This window comes from Ambystoma mexicanum, chromosome 3p, assembly GCF_040938575.1.
Source record: "Ambystoma mexicanum isolate Mex_15411 chromosome 3p, UKY_AmexF1_1, whole genome shotgun sequence".
Lineage (NCBI taxonomy): Eukaryota > Metazoa > Chordata > Amphibia > Caudata > Ambystomatidae > Ambystoma > Ambystoma mexicanum.
The window spans coordinates 338,034,982-338,053,713 of NC_090925.1; positions in this window are offsets into that span (position 1 = coordinate 338,034,982).

Consider the following 18,732-nt stretch of genomic DNA (forward strand, 5'->3'; position numbering starts at 1 on the left):
CACGCTATCTTCGGCGGGTGCTGGGAACCTTATTTTTGGTGGACAGCCTTATCCACGCGATAGTGTGAATCCGTTCCGCCCTTCCTATGACTGCCCTGCTCGGATGCCACTACCACCTTCGATCTCGCTTCCTCCTACATCTGCCCCATTGGTCTATGTAGACCCGGTTGGTGGTGGGCCCTCTTGGCAGCCCTCCTCTCTACGTCCGTAGGGTTATGTTCCTCATGAGAGGTCTCTGCCAACTCCAGCGCCTAAGGCCTCAGCAGAGGATGTCTTTTTTTGGGAAATTTCATAGTCTAATGAACTCTGATCTTTACTTTAAGGGCCTCTTTAGAGAAATCTGCCTGCAGACTCTGTTGCTTGCCCCGACAGTTCCTGTCATGGCGCCTGTCAGCCCGGCGGTAGCACCTCCTCTGCCGCCCGGTCCTCCTCCGGCTCTTCCGCCTCTGCCTCCCTTCTCACCGTTGGACAAGTCTTCAGCAGAGCGTGATGTCAATCTGACGCCTGTCGCGTCGCAGTCGGGGGATCTGGATGCACTAGACGACCCTTTGGCAGATCAGGACAGTGAGGACCATCCCCGCTCTGTTGAAGCATTTCACGACCGGGTACTGGACATATCATCTCTCCTTGACATACCAGTGCCTGAGGCTCCCGCTCCAAAGAAAGGGGTGCTTTCGTGGGCACTGACCTTGTCTCCAAAGGAGCGCACTGGCCTGTTCCTTCAGAGGGACGTCCTGGCCGAGGCCCGCAAGGCCTGGGATAAACCCCACACTGGGCTGCACATAAATAAAAGAATTGATGCCCGTTACAGGCTTCAGGCCTCTGAGGAAGTAGCCTTGGCGTCATGCCCGCTCCCGTTCTTGACGGTGGTTAGCTGCCTCCACTCTGCAATCTAAACCGGCTTCTGCGACTTCTGCAGCTGCGGCTCAAGTTCTGTCCAAGGAGGATAAATTGCTTGATTGCATGGGCAAGAAGATTTTTACCAATTCGGCGCTGCAATTGCGTCAGGCCAACGCAGAGCTCATCCTGGCGGCGGCGAATATGAAACTGTGGAGAGAATTGGCTGACTTTCATGAGTTCATTCCTGTTGACAGGTTAGAAGACTTTAAAGGAGGCTTGTCAGATGCTAGAGTGGTGGCGCAGGATATGCTGGAGGCTGCTGCGCATCATGTTGACACCTCGGCTAGTGGCCTCATGCTGGGGGTGGACACCTCTCGTCAGGCTTGGCTTCATGAAACAAAGTTTTTTCAAAGGAGGTCCAAGATAAAGTTGTGGACCTGCCTTTTAATAGCAAAGAGTTGTTTCATTCTTCAATGGATGATGAGCCCACCAAGACTAAGGCGAGCACGCAAACTGCCAAGTCTCTGTTGCTGCTCGTGAAGGCCCCCGTCAAAGGTCAGAGATCTGGGTCCCTATCTCGATCCTCTTCAGGCTTTAGAGGGTTCCAAGATCGCAGGTTGTGCAGGACTGATCCTCAGCTGGGTAATTCCCGCCAGAGGCAGCCACGTAGCTGTTTTTTCTCTCGGTCGTCAGCCTCTTCTTCAGGGACAGGTAGTCTCTCCACTGAAAAGTCTGCAAAATTATATTTTTTGGCGCTCGCACGAGACTCTGGTGGGAGGACAAATCTCGCCTCATCTGGAGGCGTGGTAAACCGTCACCGACGACGGTTGGGTTTTGTCCATCGCTTGGACGGGCTTCCGCTTGCCCCTCCCCCCACCTCACCCTTCAATCCTCCCTTTCAGCAGTCGGGGACACCCTCCCTCAGGGCCGAGGTCCAGAAGCTTCTAGATCTCAGGGCTATAGAACCAGGTCCCCTAGTGGAACGAGGGGAGGGCTTCTACTCTCGTCTGTTTATGGTGCCGAAACCCAACCAGGCTGGCCTGCGCACCATTCTAGACCTTTCCCAGTTCAACCTTTCTCTTACCCAAGAGGAATTCAAGATGATTACACGCTGCCAAATAAAGTCCTCTCTTCAGAAGGGCGACTGGCTCAGCTTTGTGGACCTTCAGGATGCTTATATGCATATCCTGATCTGGAGCCCACACCGGAAATATCTGCTGTTCTCCCTGGGAGAGCAGCACTATCAGTTTCAAGTGCTCCCTTTTGGTCTCAGCTCTGCGCTGCGTGTCTTCACAAAGATAATATCAGTCATTGCGGCTTTTTTAAGGCTACAGGGTATTCATGTGTATCCATATTTGGACTACTGGCTTCTCCGCAGTCCCTGTCCGGTGAAAGCCTCGAGCAATCTTCAGGCCCTCCTTCAGTTCCTGTTCAGTCTTGGGCTGTCGGTGAACTGGCGGAAATCCTCCATGACGATCTCTTAGGACCTGATATTCCTGGGTTTCCGTTGGAACACGATCGACTGCAGGGTGTACTTGACGGTGGACAGGATGGCGGATCTGTTAACCATGTGTCAAGTCTTCATTCAGTTGCAGAGTATGTCCGCCTGGTGGTTCTAGAGGCTTCTGGGCCTCATGGCCTCGTGCGTGCTTGCTCTTCCCCTGGCGCATCTCAAGATGCGACTTATGCAGTTGGCTCTTCAGAGCTCCTGGCCCAGGCGGTGGACCCAGACACCAAAATTATCTTGGTTCCAACCTACATGATGACAGATCTCCTTTGGTGGTCTTCTTCCAGCAATATGTCGGTGGGTGCATCCTTTCAGGAGCCCTCCCCTCAGGTGATCATTACGACGGACTCCTCCCTTATTGGGTGGGACGCAACGATGGATCATCTTCAGGTTTTTTAAAAAAAATGTTAACGTGTTTATTTTAAGAAGGCAGGTTATCACAATACATAACTTAAACATTCGCGACATGATGCACAGTACAATACAATACGATACGATACCTCTCCCATTCCCTCCCCCAGTCTCAGGTTTCTTCCCCCGCTCCTGCTGGGGCTTCCCAGCTTGTATTGTTCTCCTGGCCAATAGGGGCTTAAATGTCAAAGCCGGGAAATTTTGGTCATTGTCGAGGACCGGACCCCAGATGTTATGAAATCGATGTAGAAGGCCTGCCCCGGCGGCCCTCACCCTCTCAGCTATCAAGATGTCCCAGACCTTAACCCACCAGAACGGCATGAGGGGACCTTCCGCCGTCTTCCAGGTGCGGGCTATCACGTTCCTGCCCGCCAATAAGCATTGGGATAATAGTTTGGCCTTGGGCCCTGACCTTGGGTAGATTCCAGGAATTGGGGCTCCAAGGAGAATAGGTTCAGGCTCTAGGGCCAGTTGCACCTGAGTAATGTCCGCAATCGTCGCCAGGCAATGTTTCCAGAAGGCTTGGGCCTTGGGGCAGGACCACCACATATAGAAGAAGGAGCCTACTTGGCCACATTGTCTCCAGCAGTGTGGGTCGAGAGTGGGATGCATGTGATGGAGTCTTAAGGGCGGGAAATACCACCGGAGGAGGATCTTATAGGCGCATTCCCTATTTGTGATACATGATGAAGAGGTGTGGGCCCGGGACCATTTATCAACCTAGAGTTGGTCCTCAATAGGGTGGCCCAGGTCCGCTTCTCATTGGGCCATGTATCGGGGCCTGGAAATTAGGAAGTCCGGTTGGAGGCGTTTGTACAGAGTAGAGATTCTCCCTTGGGGTGGCAGCTCAGTAACGGTCAGTTCAATGGCCGTTGGGGGGCGGGTGGCTGCCTGGCGAGTCTGTGGATGAGTGCACCAGTGGCGTAGCTGGATGTACGTGAACCTATCCTGTTCCTGAATCCTGAAGTGTTCTTTGCATCGCTCGAAGGTGCAGGGTTGACCCCCCTCGAAGAGTTGTCCCAGGGTCTCCAGGCCTCCTGCGATCCAGGGCCCAAAATTTTGAATTGACAGGCCAGGTGAGAAAGTCGGGTTCATGAATACTGGGGTGAGGGGGCTAAGTCCCACTGTAATCTTCTTTAGTCTCAGTGCTTTGTCCCAGACCGAGATGGTATGTTTAGTGGACGCCAAGAGTTCCCGCCATCGCCGCCGCTCCGGAGGAGGGACGTGTGGGAGAAAGCATAGAGGCAGGGGTAGCTGCGCCTGTTCGAGGTCCACCCATCTAGGGCGGTTAGTAAGTATTTGCCATGATTGAATACAGGCCAGCTGGGCCGCCATCTGGTACTTTTGTAGATCTGGAACCCCGAGACCGCCGAGCCTTGCGTTGCCCAACATCGTGGATTTAGGGATCCTGGCTTTTTTCCCCCTCCAAATAAACTGCAACATTTTCTTCTGTAGGTTTTGGAGGGCTGGGGCCCGAATCGGGACCGGGAGAGAGGAGCAAGCGTAAAGGAACCTCGGTAGCAAGTTCATTTTACACGCCGTGATACAGCCCATCAGCGAGATCTCCTGTGCTGCCCACCGCTTGAGGTCTGCCTCCAAGGCCGTAAATAATGGAGGGAAATTAGCCCGGTAAACCTCTCTTGGGTTAGCTGGAATCTGGAGCCCGAGGTAACTGATTTCGCTGGTCGTCCATTGTACTGGGCACAGCAAGATTAGGGCTTCTCGGTCTGTCGAGGATAGGCCCACCGCCAGGGCCGCTGACTTCTGAAAATTGATGGCAAAGCCTGTGACCCTTCCATAGCTTGCTATCTCTGCCAGGGCTTGAGGGAGGGAAGAGCGGGGCTCTGTAATGGTCAGAAGGACATCATCCACGTAGAGGGCCAGTTTATGATGCGCTGAGCCCGATTGGAAGCCTTTGATTGCAAAGTTCAGCCTGATCCGCTGGGCGAACGGCTCCATAATTAGTGCGGAAAAAAAGCGGCGACAGCGGACATCCCTGTCTGGTTCCACAGGTTAAGACTATAGTGGAGGAGAGGGTGCCATTGACTCTGAGAAGGGTTTTGGACGCTTTATAGAATTCTGGGCCGAAACCAAATGCTTCGAGGGTGAGCCTCATGAAGGTCCAGTCTACTTTATCAAATGCCTTAATTGCGTCCCGGGCCAGCAGCACCAACTCCTGGGAGTCTCGGGAGGCCAGCTCCACCAGGTCTAAGGTCCTGCGGATGTTGTCGGCGGTGGAACGAATTTTTAAAGAAGCCAGTTTGGTTGGTGCGGATTATCTCCGGCAAGACCTGGGAGAGGCGAGTTGCTAGAAGTTTGGAATATACGTTAGCGTCAATATTAAGTAGAGCGATAGGTCTATATGACGCGGGATTCCTCGGATCGCCTCCCGGTTTTGGCAGTAAGACAGTGATTGACTCCTGCACCAGAGGCGCTAACAATTGAGGTTTGAAAATCTTGTAGAACCTAGCCGTAAATCCATCCGGGCTGGGGGCCCGGGATTTAAGGGCTTTTATCGCCACGTCCACTTCCTCGTCGGTGATCGGCGCCTCCAAAGAGTCATAGGCTGTCTTCTTTAGTCGGGGCAGCGCTGCTTCCCGGAGGTATTCCTTTTGTTATCCCACGTTTCGCACAGGACCGGTCCTCACCTGGGTCAGGTGGGCCATTGCAAGCTGAAGTTTGTCCTGGTCGGCGTATTGAATTTTGCCATGTTGATCCCGTAGACCCACAATCGTGTTGTTCCTTCTCGTGTTGGCTAGTTTGGCCACCAGTAGTCTATTTGCCTTGTTGTTCTTGGCATAGTAAAACTGCTTAGCCTTCGCCATTTGGTGGGCAGTATCTTCAGCATAGTGGGCCTCAATCTTCTTCTGCGCTATCCGGATAGGCCGCGTGTTTTAGGGGTCCAGCCCTTCTCCTTATGGAACCTTTCAGCTTTATCCAGTTCTTCCTCGAGGCTCTGACGAGTTTGTCATCGATGTCTGTGGTAGGCCACTCCTTGCGCAATCAGTTCCCCCCTCACCACTGCCTTCATTGCGTCCCAGTTGTTGGTGGGGGAGGTGTCTTGGCTGGGGTTCTCCTTGAAGAAATTGGTGATCGTGGTTGTGATTGTGTCTCTGAGAGGCATTTCGTTCAGAATCGGGTCATATAATGTCCATCTACGATGTTGGGGATTAAGTGGTTCCTGCACTCGGATCTCCAGGGCCACCGGGGCGTGATCAGACAGGATTCTGGAGCCTATTGTCACATCGTCGGTGAATGTAAAGATTTGCGGGGATACCAAGAGAAGGTCTATCCTGGAGAACGTTCTGTGGACATACGAGTAAAAGAGAAGTCTGTTTCAGATGGATGGAGTACCCTCCTCGAGTCCACCACCCCTAAAATTCTGAACAATTGCAGGAGAGCCAAAGCTGTAGCAAAGTCCCCGGAAGAGGGCGGGTGCGACTTGTCCTTGATGGGGTCCGGGACCCCATTGAAATCATCCCCATTCACAATTTGGCCTTCCAGGAAGGGAGAGAGAGCTGTACTTAGCGACTCGTAGAAAAGCGCCTGGCCTGAGTTGGGCGCATACACAAACTATGCCGTACAATTGTCCCCGCATCAGACATTTTACCACTATGTATCGCCCCTCCGAGCAGCTCATGGAATCTAGAATCTGAGGGTTCAGCCCCTTCCCAAACAGGATTGCTGTGCCGCTTCTCTTAGAATTCCCAGATGCGAAGAGTTGCTTTGGAAAGTTCCGGGAGCGTAAGCGACCGTGATCTTCCGGCAGTAGGTGAGTCTCCTGTAGCATCACCACTGCCGCGTTGTCATTCTGGAGTTTCTGCAGGATGGACTTGCATTTTGGAGGTGAGTTCAATCCCCTAACATTCAGGGAGACAAAGCGCAGAGTCTGGTGTTCCGGGACCAGCTCCGGGGGCTTCGACAAGCCCTGAGGGGGTGGGGGGAGATGTAGAGGAATTGGCCATCACGTCACAGAGTGTGCAGCCATAGGTACCCTTGCCTTCGGGGTATTTTGCTCAGACCGCCAACAGGAGGACCAAGATTTAACTAGGGGAGGCAGACCGGTTGTGGGTCAGAAGCCCCCCCTGGCCAACAGGGTCAACAAATACTGAAACGTGGCCAGGATCATCAATAGTCTTAGTGGATCGTTCCAAGGACTCATTGGTGGAAAGTAACTTGGAGCTGGGCATGAGCCGTGGAGTGGTGCCCGCTGCGTTAGGAATTGCGCTCATCTGTGTTCCTGTGGGTGCTGCTCGGGTCCAGAATGCGGGACAGGCGAACCGGGAGTGTAAGGGCCGGCGTCCTCATCACGGGACCCCGCTAGGCTATTTCCTCTTCCGGAATCTCGGGACCTTCGACCAGGAGTTTTGTGTGGGAATAGGAGCCGCCACAGGGTCTGAGCCGGCTGACGCCTCTATGGGCGGTGAAGGTGAGGGGCTGGAAGCGTCCGACTTTTTGGGCTTGAAGAAAGGTAGTTAAAGGGCGGAGGGCTCGCCTCCTCTGGAGCGTAAGAGGGGATAGATCTTGAAAAATCTGGAGGGGGGTCCCCTGGAAGGTGATGTCATCCTTGGAAAGGCTGATCGCCGAGATGGCTTCCTTCGTGGTGAAGAAGTGCACCCTGGTGATGACGTCAGGTGGGCCATCCGATTCCACTCCGCGACGAGGGTTCAGCCTGTGAGTGCGGTCTAGGAGCTGCTGCGAGTCATTATGGTCCGGGAGGAGGGTTTGAAAGAAGAGGCCCACATATTCCGCCAGCCCCTTGTCAGGGATCGAGGCAGGAATCCCTCGGATACGGAGGTTGTTGCGCCAGGCCCTATTTTCAAGGTCCTCTTGTTTGTATTCCAGAATGTCGCATTTGTCCTGCAGGAATCTGATTGAACGCTGGACCTCGGCTAAGGTGGAGGAATGATTCCGGGAGCGATCCTCAACCTCCCCCAATCTCCGTTCTGCCTCCGAGACCCTTTTGTCTGTACTCTCGAGCTTGGCAGAAAGTTCCGTCATGCAGGACCTGAATTCTGCTTTGATATCAGCCATAAATTCCCGAATATCTTCTCTGGACGCCAGTGGTCTCTTGTTATCCAGAGATTCCCGCAAGGCAGAGGGGCAGGAGTCCAGTTTCTTCATTTTTTCAGATGACATCAACATAGCTGCTATGTCTGAGGACTTGGAGGATTTCTGTGGTCTAGACCTTGTGTTGCTTGTCGGCGGCGAATTAATGGCCGCCAAGAGCTCTGCAGCCTCGCAAGAAGCCAAGGTGTGTCACTTCACTCGTGCAGATTATAGCCTTGTCCGCAGGGAACAAGGCGGTGGGCAGGGGCGCCCCAGGAAGAGTTCAGAAGGTTGGAGGGGGAGAAGGAAGAGTCAAGCCTACCACCAGCGTGGGTCAGGATCACTTGGGGAGGGGGGGTGCAGAGTGTCCAGGCGGGCGCCGGGCTGCCCACCCACAGAGGCCGCTGGGCACGATGAGGAATCCACCAGGGGTGGGCCGCCGCGAAAGCTCTCCGGTGTCTCCCCAGTTCCCTTACCAGGGAGTTGTGGCCCATACCTCTTTCTGGCTGCAGGAGGGATACCAGGCCTAGCTCCGGTGCGGGATCCTCCCGGGGTTGACGCAGAGGTGGGCAGCGGAGGGACCTCTCTGCACGCCAACCGCCTCAATCTCCTCCGCCGCAACCTCCGGTGCCATGGATCCCCCACTCAGATTCAGGCTCTGGCGCTTCGGGGGGGGAGGGACGGGCCGCTCCCCGCAGATAGATGGTGCCAGTCCATTCACCACGCCCAGGCGTTCAACGTCCCCAGCTTGTATGCTGCGACCAGGTTCGCCTCCATATCCCTGTGCCGTGTGCGCACAGCCGTGTGTCAGCCATCTTGGTTTTCTCGGGCGGGGGAGGGAGCCTGAATCTGGACTGCGATTTTGAGATAGCTCCTTATCTCAGGACAGCTTGTGCTCCAGCGGCTCCTACGTCTGCGGCCGAAGTCGCTGGATCGATTAGGGCCCAGGAACCGCATAAATTCAGGCACGGCAGCGGGCAATCCACGGGCAGCTTCAGAGGAGCAACCTCATCGAGTCGGCTCCAAGCCACGCCCCCGCCCATCTTCAGGTTTTTCACATAATTTATCTGGAACTTCTGGCGATTTTCCTGGTGCTCAAAGCTTTCAAGCCAGGGATTGTGAACAAGCTGGTCCGCATCCACACGGACAATGTGGTATCCATGCTTTGCGTCAACAAGCAGGGGGGTACCCGGTCACCTCCCCTTGTAGATCTAGACGTTCAGATTTGGGAATGGGCCATTCAGCACAGTCTTTGGCTGTTGGCGGTACACATTTCCGGCCAGCTGAATGTAACGGCAGACTTTCTCAGCCGGCGAGCGGTGGTCAGCTGCGAGTGGGAGCTGAACACAGAGATCCTCTCCGAACTTTTTCGCCATTGGGGCACTCCAGAAGTGGACCTCTTTGCGACATAAATGAACAGGAAACTTCTTCTTTATTCTTCCAGGAATGCGCTCGGAGCCCCTTCCCTTGGGGATGCTCTCGAGATTCTGTGGCACAACATGAGGGCCTACGCCTTCCTGCCTCTTCTTCTGATTCACCGGGCACTATGCAAGCTCAGGAACACGTCAAATTGCACTCTCCTGTTCATAGCCCCATGGTGGCCAGCTAGATTCTGGTTTTCGGAGCTTCAGCATCTGTCAGTCTGTTCACCGATCAGGCTTCTGCTGATTCCCGACCTGCTTCACCAGAGCGATCAGCAGTTGTGGCACCCTTCCCCACAATCATTCAGCTTGGCGGCCTGGTGCCCGAGTTCAAATCTTTAGAGAGTTTCAATTTGTCCGCGGATAATATGTGTATTATCCAAGTGGCTAGAAAACCTTCGACCAGGTCTCAGTATAGGAGGGAAATGGCTCAGTTTCTGTCACTGGTGTTTAGCAAAAAAGCTGGACCCCAGAGAAGCTTCTATCGACACGGTGCGGTCTTTCATTTCTCATCTGGCAGCTTGAGGCATGCATGTTTTGTCTTGTAGGACTTATTTGTCGGCTATTGCCGCCTACTTGTCCACGGACTCTTGCTCTTTTTCTTTGACAAACCTTGTCATTAAAAGGCACTTTTCAGGTCTGTTACATCTGTATCGACCTGTGCGCAGCCCGCATCCTAAGTGGGATCTGAATGTGGTGCTTACTGCTTTATGTCATAAACCCTTCAAACCCATGGCTACGGCAGACTTGAAATTCCTTTCTTGGAAAATGGCCTTTCTGATTGCAGTAACTTCAGCAAGGCGTGTAAGTGAGCTTCAGGCCTTGTCGGTAGAACATCCATTCCTCACCTTTCACAAGGATAAGGTTGTCCTCCGGACCAATCCCTCTTTCCTTCCAAAGGAAGTATCTGATTTTCATCTAAAAAGTCTATTTCCTTAAAAGTTTTCTTCCCAGAAACGGCTTCAGATGCCGAGAGGGTTCTGCATAATTTGGATGTAAGGCAAGCTCTTATGTTTTATTTGGACAGAACATCTAATCTTCGGAGCTCTTCCCAGCTCTTGGTGATCTTTGGAGACCCAAAAGGAAAGCTGGCTTCAAAAGCAACTATCTCCTTATGGATTGCTTCCTGTATCTCTGAAGTGTATTCCGTTCAGAGCCTTCAACCTCCAAAGGGAATTAATGCCCATCTTGTGCGGGGCAAGGCCGCTGCCATTGCCTTCCAAGAATATGTTCCCTGGGAAACCATTGCCAAGGCAGCCATGTGGGCTTCCCCATCAGCTTTTGTAAAGTATTACTACTTAGACCTGAGCTCCAGGGCTGCTGCTCAGTTCGGGCAAGCTGTTCTCAAAAACCTCTTTCAGTAAAGGCGTTCCATCCACCCGTTATCCTGTAAGGAGTGCTTGGTAATCTCCCAAAAGTATGGAGGAAAGGGGACGGGACATAGGAGTATAATAAAGCGACTCACCGTAGTGACTACCTAAGTCCCCTTTCCTCCATACGCCCGCCCGCCGTCCCCTCTAATAAGTATCCTCTATTATTGCTTAAATGGTCTCAGACCTGGTGATAGAAAAGGGCTGAAGGGCGATGCAAGGGGCGGAGATAAGGAGGGCGGGGTTAAAGCCGTGCACGGTACCCCGTGTAAAAAGAGAAGACAGACACATTTTTCAATTTGATTCTTCTTAACAAAAAGTGTCCCAGTCCCGTCCCACAGGACGGAATGTCCCAAAAGTATGGAGGAAAGGGGACTGTGGACTAGGAGTAAGGTAGTCACTACGGTGAGTAACTTTATTAAAACACTGTGCTATACATAACTTTTAATGGGGAAATACGGGTATGAAATCACTTTGGACTTGCACTTAGTTCTCTGGGGGATGTTAAACGCCACCCCGTCAGGATAGATTTTCCTTTTTACTTCTAGAGCCTTTACATCGGACACCCTTTTGCAAGACACCAAACAGAGCAAAATCGCTAATTTCCCTGACAATTTGGCCATTGACAAGAACTTGTTCTCCGGCCCACACAGAAACAACCGGAACACTGCCTCTACATCCCAAAGGACTCAATATTTTGCTACCGGGGGCCTGCGCAGCTTCACTCTGTGCAGAAAAACGCACAACAGATGGGTGCTTGCTGACATGCTGACCATCTACTTTCTTGTGCCCCGCCAAAATTGCTGATCTATAAATTCCTATGGTCCAGAAAGCTGACTGCCCTGAGACAGATTTGCCAAAAAATTTTGGACCTGCACTTCAGGTGCAGAAACGGGATGAACACTTTGCTGGGAACACCAACATTCATTAGTCGCATGCAGCACAATTGCTCCGAAATGTGGGGGTGCCCATTAATTTTGGATGAATTGAGCAGCAAGGTCCGAAAACCCCGGCAGTTCCCATCTCTGCCCAAAGTTCTGCAGGCTAGCAGATGAAGACACCCTGTGCACCCTGTGCAGACTAATGGATGCTCTTGTCCGGACGGACTCAGGAGCAGATCTCCCCGGATCGGAATCATCCTCAGAAAATCAGAGGAAAGTTCCATCATCACTGGAAACCAAGCTTGGGACTTCCAAAGATGCACTATCACTACTTGCTTTGCTCCACCTCCCCTCTGAACTTTTGCTAACACTCTTGTCAGCATGATGAATGGTGGAAACGTGTAAAGGACTGCTCCACTCCAGTTGTGAAGTAACGCGTCTGTCCCCAGGGCTCTGGGTTCCAGCCTCCAACTGAAATACCTGGCAGTTTGCGCCTTCACCCTGGATACGAAAAGATCGATGTCTAGGGGTCCTCAGATCTCCCTCAATCCTGCAAACACTTCTGGATGCAACTTCCAGTCGCTGGAGTCCGTCAGGTAGTGTGAATTCCAATCTGCCACTGCATCTGTTCTCCAGTGAGATACTCTGCCGCTGCTTCTATGTTCCTCTCCAGACAGTGGTACCAGAAGTCCTTTGCTACTTCGGCAAGCATCTTGGACTTAGTTCCCCCTAGACGGTTAATATATCTGATGAGATGATTGACTCTGTCCCTGGTGAAGGACCTCACTGCAAACTATCATGCCAAAAGCTCCAGACAATTTATGTGGAGTTTCAACTTCCCCCTCAGACCATTTGTCCCCTTTCTGTAATTCTCTGCATCTGGTGCCCCAGCCGGCTGTGCTCGCGTCAGACTCTGTTATCATATGAAAAAGGCTTGGCTGTTCCATGCCTCCATGTTCTGTAACCAGCAGGTCAACTTGGCTCTCGCTTCCTCATCCAGTGGCACTAATTGATGATAGTCTACACCGCTTTGGAGGTGCCTGATTTTCAGCCTCTGTAATGCAATGGCCCAGGGGATATTGCTTGAATGGACGAAGCCAGAAGCCCCACCACTCTGGCTAGATTCCGAAGCGAAATACTCGTCTCCATAGAGGTGCCCTCAGTTCTTTCCTGATTGCCCTCATTTTCTGGGGCAGCAGCTCTAGAACTGCCTTCCTCGTGTCTATTATAAAGCCTAAAAATTCCAACAGCTGATGGGGCTCTAGTTCTGACTTTTCTTGATTGATCAGTGTTGGGGGGAATTCTCAAGAATGTGCTAATTTCCCTTACTTTTGGAGACCCCCAGCAACTTTGCTGCATTTCTAGGATTTAAATTTTTACCTGGAAAGAGTGTGAGCCTTTTTTCCCACTCTTTCATGTATTTTGATGTGTGATTTACTTTTGTGTTCCTTGGATATGGAGTTTTAAAACAACTCCATAGGCATGATCTTTTTCTTGTGTGTCAAACAGCACCTTCAGTGCAGTGGCACAGAGGTGTCTTTCAGACTCCCCAAGGTTTAAATACCTTCTCTGGGACTGACTACTGTCTCCCAGAGCATGTAAAGTTAAATTGACTTTACTAGTCTTTTTAAATGTACAGACCCAACACACACTATCTTCCTATAGAGTGCTGGAGGGGTTGCCTAGCATCCCCTGAGTTTAAACACTCATGTAACAGTCAAATGTTACCCTTTTCTACTTAAAATGGCTGGTGGCAGTGGTTTTTAACAAACTACCATGATTTTTCCCGACCACGGGCACCGGTAGCTAAAAATCGGGTCAGCCATGTTTTTCAATATGGCGCCCAAGACCTATCTGTAAAAACAGACTCTGGTCGACTTTTTTCGCCGTTTCTTCTAGGAAAGGTCCTTCTTGTGTTTAACTCTGCGCGGCAAACCAGGTTTGGTCCCTTTGTTCGTTGGCCTTTGGCGGGCTTCAGTGCTGAAGCCCTCCTCTGGTGCCTGAGTGTCTGGAGTGGACAAGATGTGAGGGAGGTGCCCGAAACTCCCTGTGCTTAGTCTCCTAGGATACCTGAATTCACTCTGGTGTGATTGGCCGGCTGGCTATCCGGCAAGGACAGCCACCTTGCTCTGTGAGTGACAGCCAGGCTGGAATGAATGGGGGAAAACTGTTTAAAAGCAGGCCTCTGGGACTTGGAAAAGAGAGTCGACCACTGGAATGAAAGAACCGAAGACGTCTGCTGCATCTCCTGGTCCACCGGTGAAGCCCTGCTGTAGATCCGAATTGCCTGAAAATCTATCGACAGAGAAGCCCTTCAAGGTTAACTTCTTCCCTTGAGTTTGGTGGGAACAACCAACTCACAAGTCACCTGGACACCGTCTCTATAGTGGTCAAATTTTCTTCAGAGTGCTGTTGAAAACCGGATAGCCAGTGAGAAGGATACCAGTTTGTGGTCTTTAAGGCACTCACACTTTAAACCGATGTTTTGCCAAGCGTGTGACCTCTTTCGTGGGCAGTGCAGGAACCTCCCAACGTCCTCCTTCTTGTCCCCACGACTGAAGCACAGGAACAGTGAGATCTGCAGGAACTGCCAGGAACAACTTCCTCAGCTACAGCTCTTCTTCATTTAAAAAGGTACTGTGCAAACGTGGACAGGAAATCCTTTCTGCCGAGGTGAAAGTTTGTGAAACATTCCCAACTTTGAAGGCTTGTCCTTCCCTAAACCGCCATATAACTTTTCGTTTGACCAACTACTTCTAAAAACCATGGCAAAGACTTAACTGTTTACTACCAGAACTGTGCTATCCTATCCAAGACTCTGAACCATTGACTTTGGCCCAGGCCTATTGAATTGAATTGCTGGTTTTAGTGAACTGAAACTATTTGTGCTTTAATTCTTTTAACTTTGTCTTTTTACCCCCCTTTTTTTTTAAACTTTGGTTTTTATTAGCATTTTGTTAACATACAGACAAAGCAAAACTGAATAACCCTGTCCCCCTCCCGCCCTCCAGTCCCCCCACCCCAGCGCCAACCCTCCCTCTATCACCGTGTCCAGACCAGAGCTTTCACGTTGGGAGGCTCTGAGTGACCTTCCCGTATCTCGTGCGTAGGTGATGATGTGAATAGCGACCATGTCTCCGTTTGACTGAAGGCCGCCATTCCCTGGGTCACGGGTCCCCAGGCAGTTATTCACACCTTGCTAGGCCAGGCCCACTCCTCTTTGGCCAGGGTCTCAGCCCGGAGTCAATGCACGCCCCAACCCGAAGACTGTTGCACTCCGTACCGTCGCTAGGAACGAGCTGGTTTCGTTGTTTACCATGGCTGTTAGTTTGTCCATCAAGAACATGTTCTTGACCTTTTTGAGCCAGTCCTTCTTGGATGGGGCCTCCGGGCTCTTCCACCGCTGAGCGAGAGCCACTCTGCCCGCTCTTAGCATGGTTTCCCACATCCTTGGGTATCTGTACAATTCCGTGTCCTCCGGGGGGAGACCCAGCAACATCGTTAGGGGATTTAGCGGTAGAAGTTCCTCCGTAACCTCTGCTATCCAGCCCCTCACTGCCTCCCAGTAGGCCTAGACTTTTGGGCAATGCCACCACATGTGGCCCCTGGAGCCTGTCTGTCCACATCCCCTCGGACACCTTGGTGACACCCCTGTGAACATCTTCGAGAGTTTTAACGGGTCCCTGTGCCACCCCTGTAGAATCTTAAAGTTGTGCTCCATGTCTGAGGTAAATAAGTTCCCATGGAATGCTATTTTGAATATTCTGGCCCAGGCATCCTCAGAGATTTCTTCTCCTGCCAAGTCATTCCAAAACTTGCGGAAGCTCCTCCTACCCTGAAGATTGTAAGTGTTCAGGATTTTATACATACTAGATACTGCCCCCTTCCTTGTAGTCACCGAATCGAGGTGCTTCTCGAAAGGGGTCAATTGTCTCCTCGGGTTCGGGCCCCATGACTGATCGCAGAGGATGCCCTTAAGGCGGAGGTACTCAAAAATTGAGAGAGACTCTCGCCTGAGGGCTTCCCTCATGTCCGCATAGGTTACGAATTTGCCCTCTCTAAACATCTGCCCTGCCCACTCCATGCCATTGTCTGACCAGGTCTGGGAGTGTCGGAAACCTTTGTTACCCAATTTGAGGGGGTGGCCCCACAGAGAGGTCATCGGGGACGGCCATGTAGTAAGGTAAGCAGTCCGCGGGCCCTCCCTCCAGATATCCCAGAGGACACCCAATGTCGGGTGCGTTTTCAGTTGTTTTGGGGATTCGACTTGCGCGGGGCCCACAAGAGGTCACGGACCTTTAGAGGGTGGGCATCCATGTCTTCCAAGTAAGACCAGTACCTCACCAGTCCTTCTTTCATGTGCTCCAGGAGGACGTGCAGCTGAGCGGCGCAGAAGTAAAGGTGAAAATCCGGCAACCCAAACCCCCCCTCCTCCCTTGGCAGGGTCAGGGTGGCCCTCCCCGTCCTCGGTGTCCTCCCCTGCCATACAAAGTCTTGGACAGCTTTCTGTAGGGCCCTAAACGTCTGCTCTGGGACGCTGGTTGGGAGCGCTGTGAATAGGTACAGGAGCCTTGGTAACACGTTCATCTTTACCGCTGTCATGCGGCCATACCACGAAAGGATAATTTTCCCCCATCTCCTCAGGTCTGATGTGATCACTGCTATTACGGGGTCGTAGTTCGAGCTACCCAATGTCCCTGGTGAGAAGCACGCCCAGGTAGCGTATAGCGTCTTTCGTCATAGAGATCCCATGACACCTTTCCCGGGGGTCTAGCTCGGGGTCCCGTGTTCTCATTGGGAGCAGGACAGATTTTGCAGTGTTAATTTTGAGGCCCGAGAAGCGCCCAAACGTGGCCACTAGGGTCAGGAAGGGGGCGGGGGGGCGAGGAGCTTGGGTCCACAAGGTAGGCTAGGATGTCATGCGCAAACAGGGAAACCTTAAACTGAACCTCACCCCTTCTAATTCCCTTGATGTCCGGATGGGCTCTGATTGCTATGGCCAGTGCCTCCATTGTAAGAACATATAACAGGGGGGAGAGTGGACATCCCTGTCTTGTCCCTCGGGTGAGGGGGAATGAATCGGACAGCCTCCCATTCACCTGGACCCGGGCCGTGGGGACTCTGTAAAGGGCGGATACCCAGCTCAACATGTGCGCCCCGAAGCCCATTCTTTGTAGGAGGAGTCTCATATATCTCCACTCGACCCTGTCGAAGGCTTTCTCCGAGTCTAGGGAGAGGGTGCATGCATCGAGCTCTGATTTTTGGGCATAATGAAGCAGATCTATCGTTTTGCGAATGTTATCTGAGCCTTGCCTCCCCCCAATGAAGCCCACCTGGTCCCCGTGTACTAGCGTCGGCATTATCCCCACCATCCGCCTCCCCACCACCTTGGCCAAGATCTTCACGTCTATATTCAACAACGATATGGGGCGGTAAGAGGAGCACTCCGCGGGGTCCTTCCCTTCCTTGGGCAGAACTGCAATTATGGCACCCATCATGGTGTCGGGGAGGATGCCCCCCTCCAGAACGGCGTTGAAAACCCTTACCAGGTATGGGGCCAGGGAGGAACGAAATCTTTTATAAAAGTAAACGGTAAAGCCATCATCCCCGGGGGAGGTTCCGACCTTCATTCCGCTAATCACCTTTTCCACATCATCCTCAGTAACCGGGCCCTCCAACCCCTCCGCCATATCCCTGGAAAGGGACGGGATCTGGATGGAATCCAAGAAAGCCTCTATCTGGGTATCATCCCCGTCATACTCCGAGTATAATGCCTTATAATATTGGCGGAAAGCCTCTCCAATGTGCAGAGAGTCGTAGCCGAGGGTCCCCTGGGGGTCCCTTACCTCCTTCACCCTTCTACTCCTCTGGACCTCCCTCAACTTCCAGGCTAGGATCCTATCTGCCTTGTCCCCTTTCTCATAATATTTTTGTTTGACCATCTGAAGACTCCTCTCCGTTTTGTGTAGGAGGAGGTTCTTCAGCTGGAGCCTGTAGTCCTCCAACTCGGCCACTCGGTCGTGGTCTAGGGCCAGTGCTGAGGGAGCTCCCGGCGGGAGCCGAGCTATTTTTTCCCGCAAGACTTTCTCCTGGGTCTCTCTCTCCCTTTCCCTCTGGCCGCCCATCTTTATGAGGACTCCTCGCAGGGTTGCCTTGAAGGCGTCCCAAAGCGTGTGGGTGCCCACCTCCCCATTGTCATTGAGCTCAAAGAACTCTGTTATGGCCTCTAGGACTTCCTGGGCGTGAGCCTCGTCTTTTAACAGGGCATCATTGCACTTCCAGCGTCCTCTGCGTTCACTACACCAATCCACCACTAGGGTCACTCGGACCAGGTCGTAGTCTGACCAGGGGACTGGGTCTATCATATATCCCGTAACATACGGACGGAGGATCTCGTCCACAAAGATATAGTCTATTCTAGAGAATGAGTTGTGGGTGGTTGAGTAGTAAGTAAAGGAAGGGGTCCCTGTTCTGGGCGTCGGTACAGTATCGACCACACCCAAATCCTCATTCACCCTCTGAAAGGTACGCGCCATGGTCTCGTCCGCCGGTCTGAGGTTTTGAGGGACTACCCGCTTTCTGTCGACTGTTGGGCCTAGAACCATATTAAAGTCTCCCCCCCACCACTACCGGGCCGTGTACAAACAGTTTGAACCTGTCCCTTACTTCTTCCCAGAATTGGGCCTGACCTTCGTTCGGGCCATACACTACCGCCAGGGTTAGGGGGGAGCCTTCTAGGGAGCCCTGAACCAACAGGTAACGGCCTTCAGGATCTTTCAGGGTGGCTTCTTTCTCGAAGCCTACGTCCCTTGCTACCAGTATGGCCACCCCTCTTTTTTCCCCTTGTGGGAGGCGTGGAAAACTCCTATCCCCCCCCCTCGCATTTTGGGCTCTTTCCCCCTTGCCCAGTGTGTCTCCTGTAAGAAAAGCAGGTCCAGCTTCGCCCTCCTGAATTCCTGACAAACCAGGGATGTTTTCGTGGGGTGTTCAGCCCCCGCACGTTTAGGGTACCCACTCCCAGGGCCAGCCAGCCGTCAGCCATAGTTTGCACTACCCCCTCCCTTGGTCGCAGCGCATCGATACTCCTTTCCGTCTCCCATTGCCTCCCTGTCCGGACACTTGTAAAACTTTTCCACCAACTGTGTCCCCAACCCCTTTCCCAACAGGTAAACCCCAACTAGTCTGTAGCCCCCCGCACCCCTCCCCGGCGTCCAGCCGATGAGTTCTGCCATTCCTGGCATTTCGGCCGGACC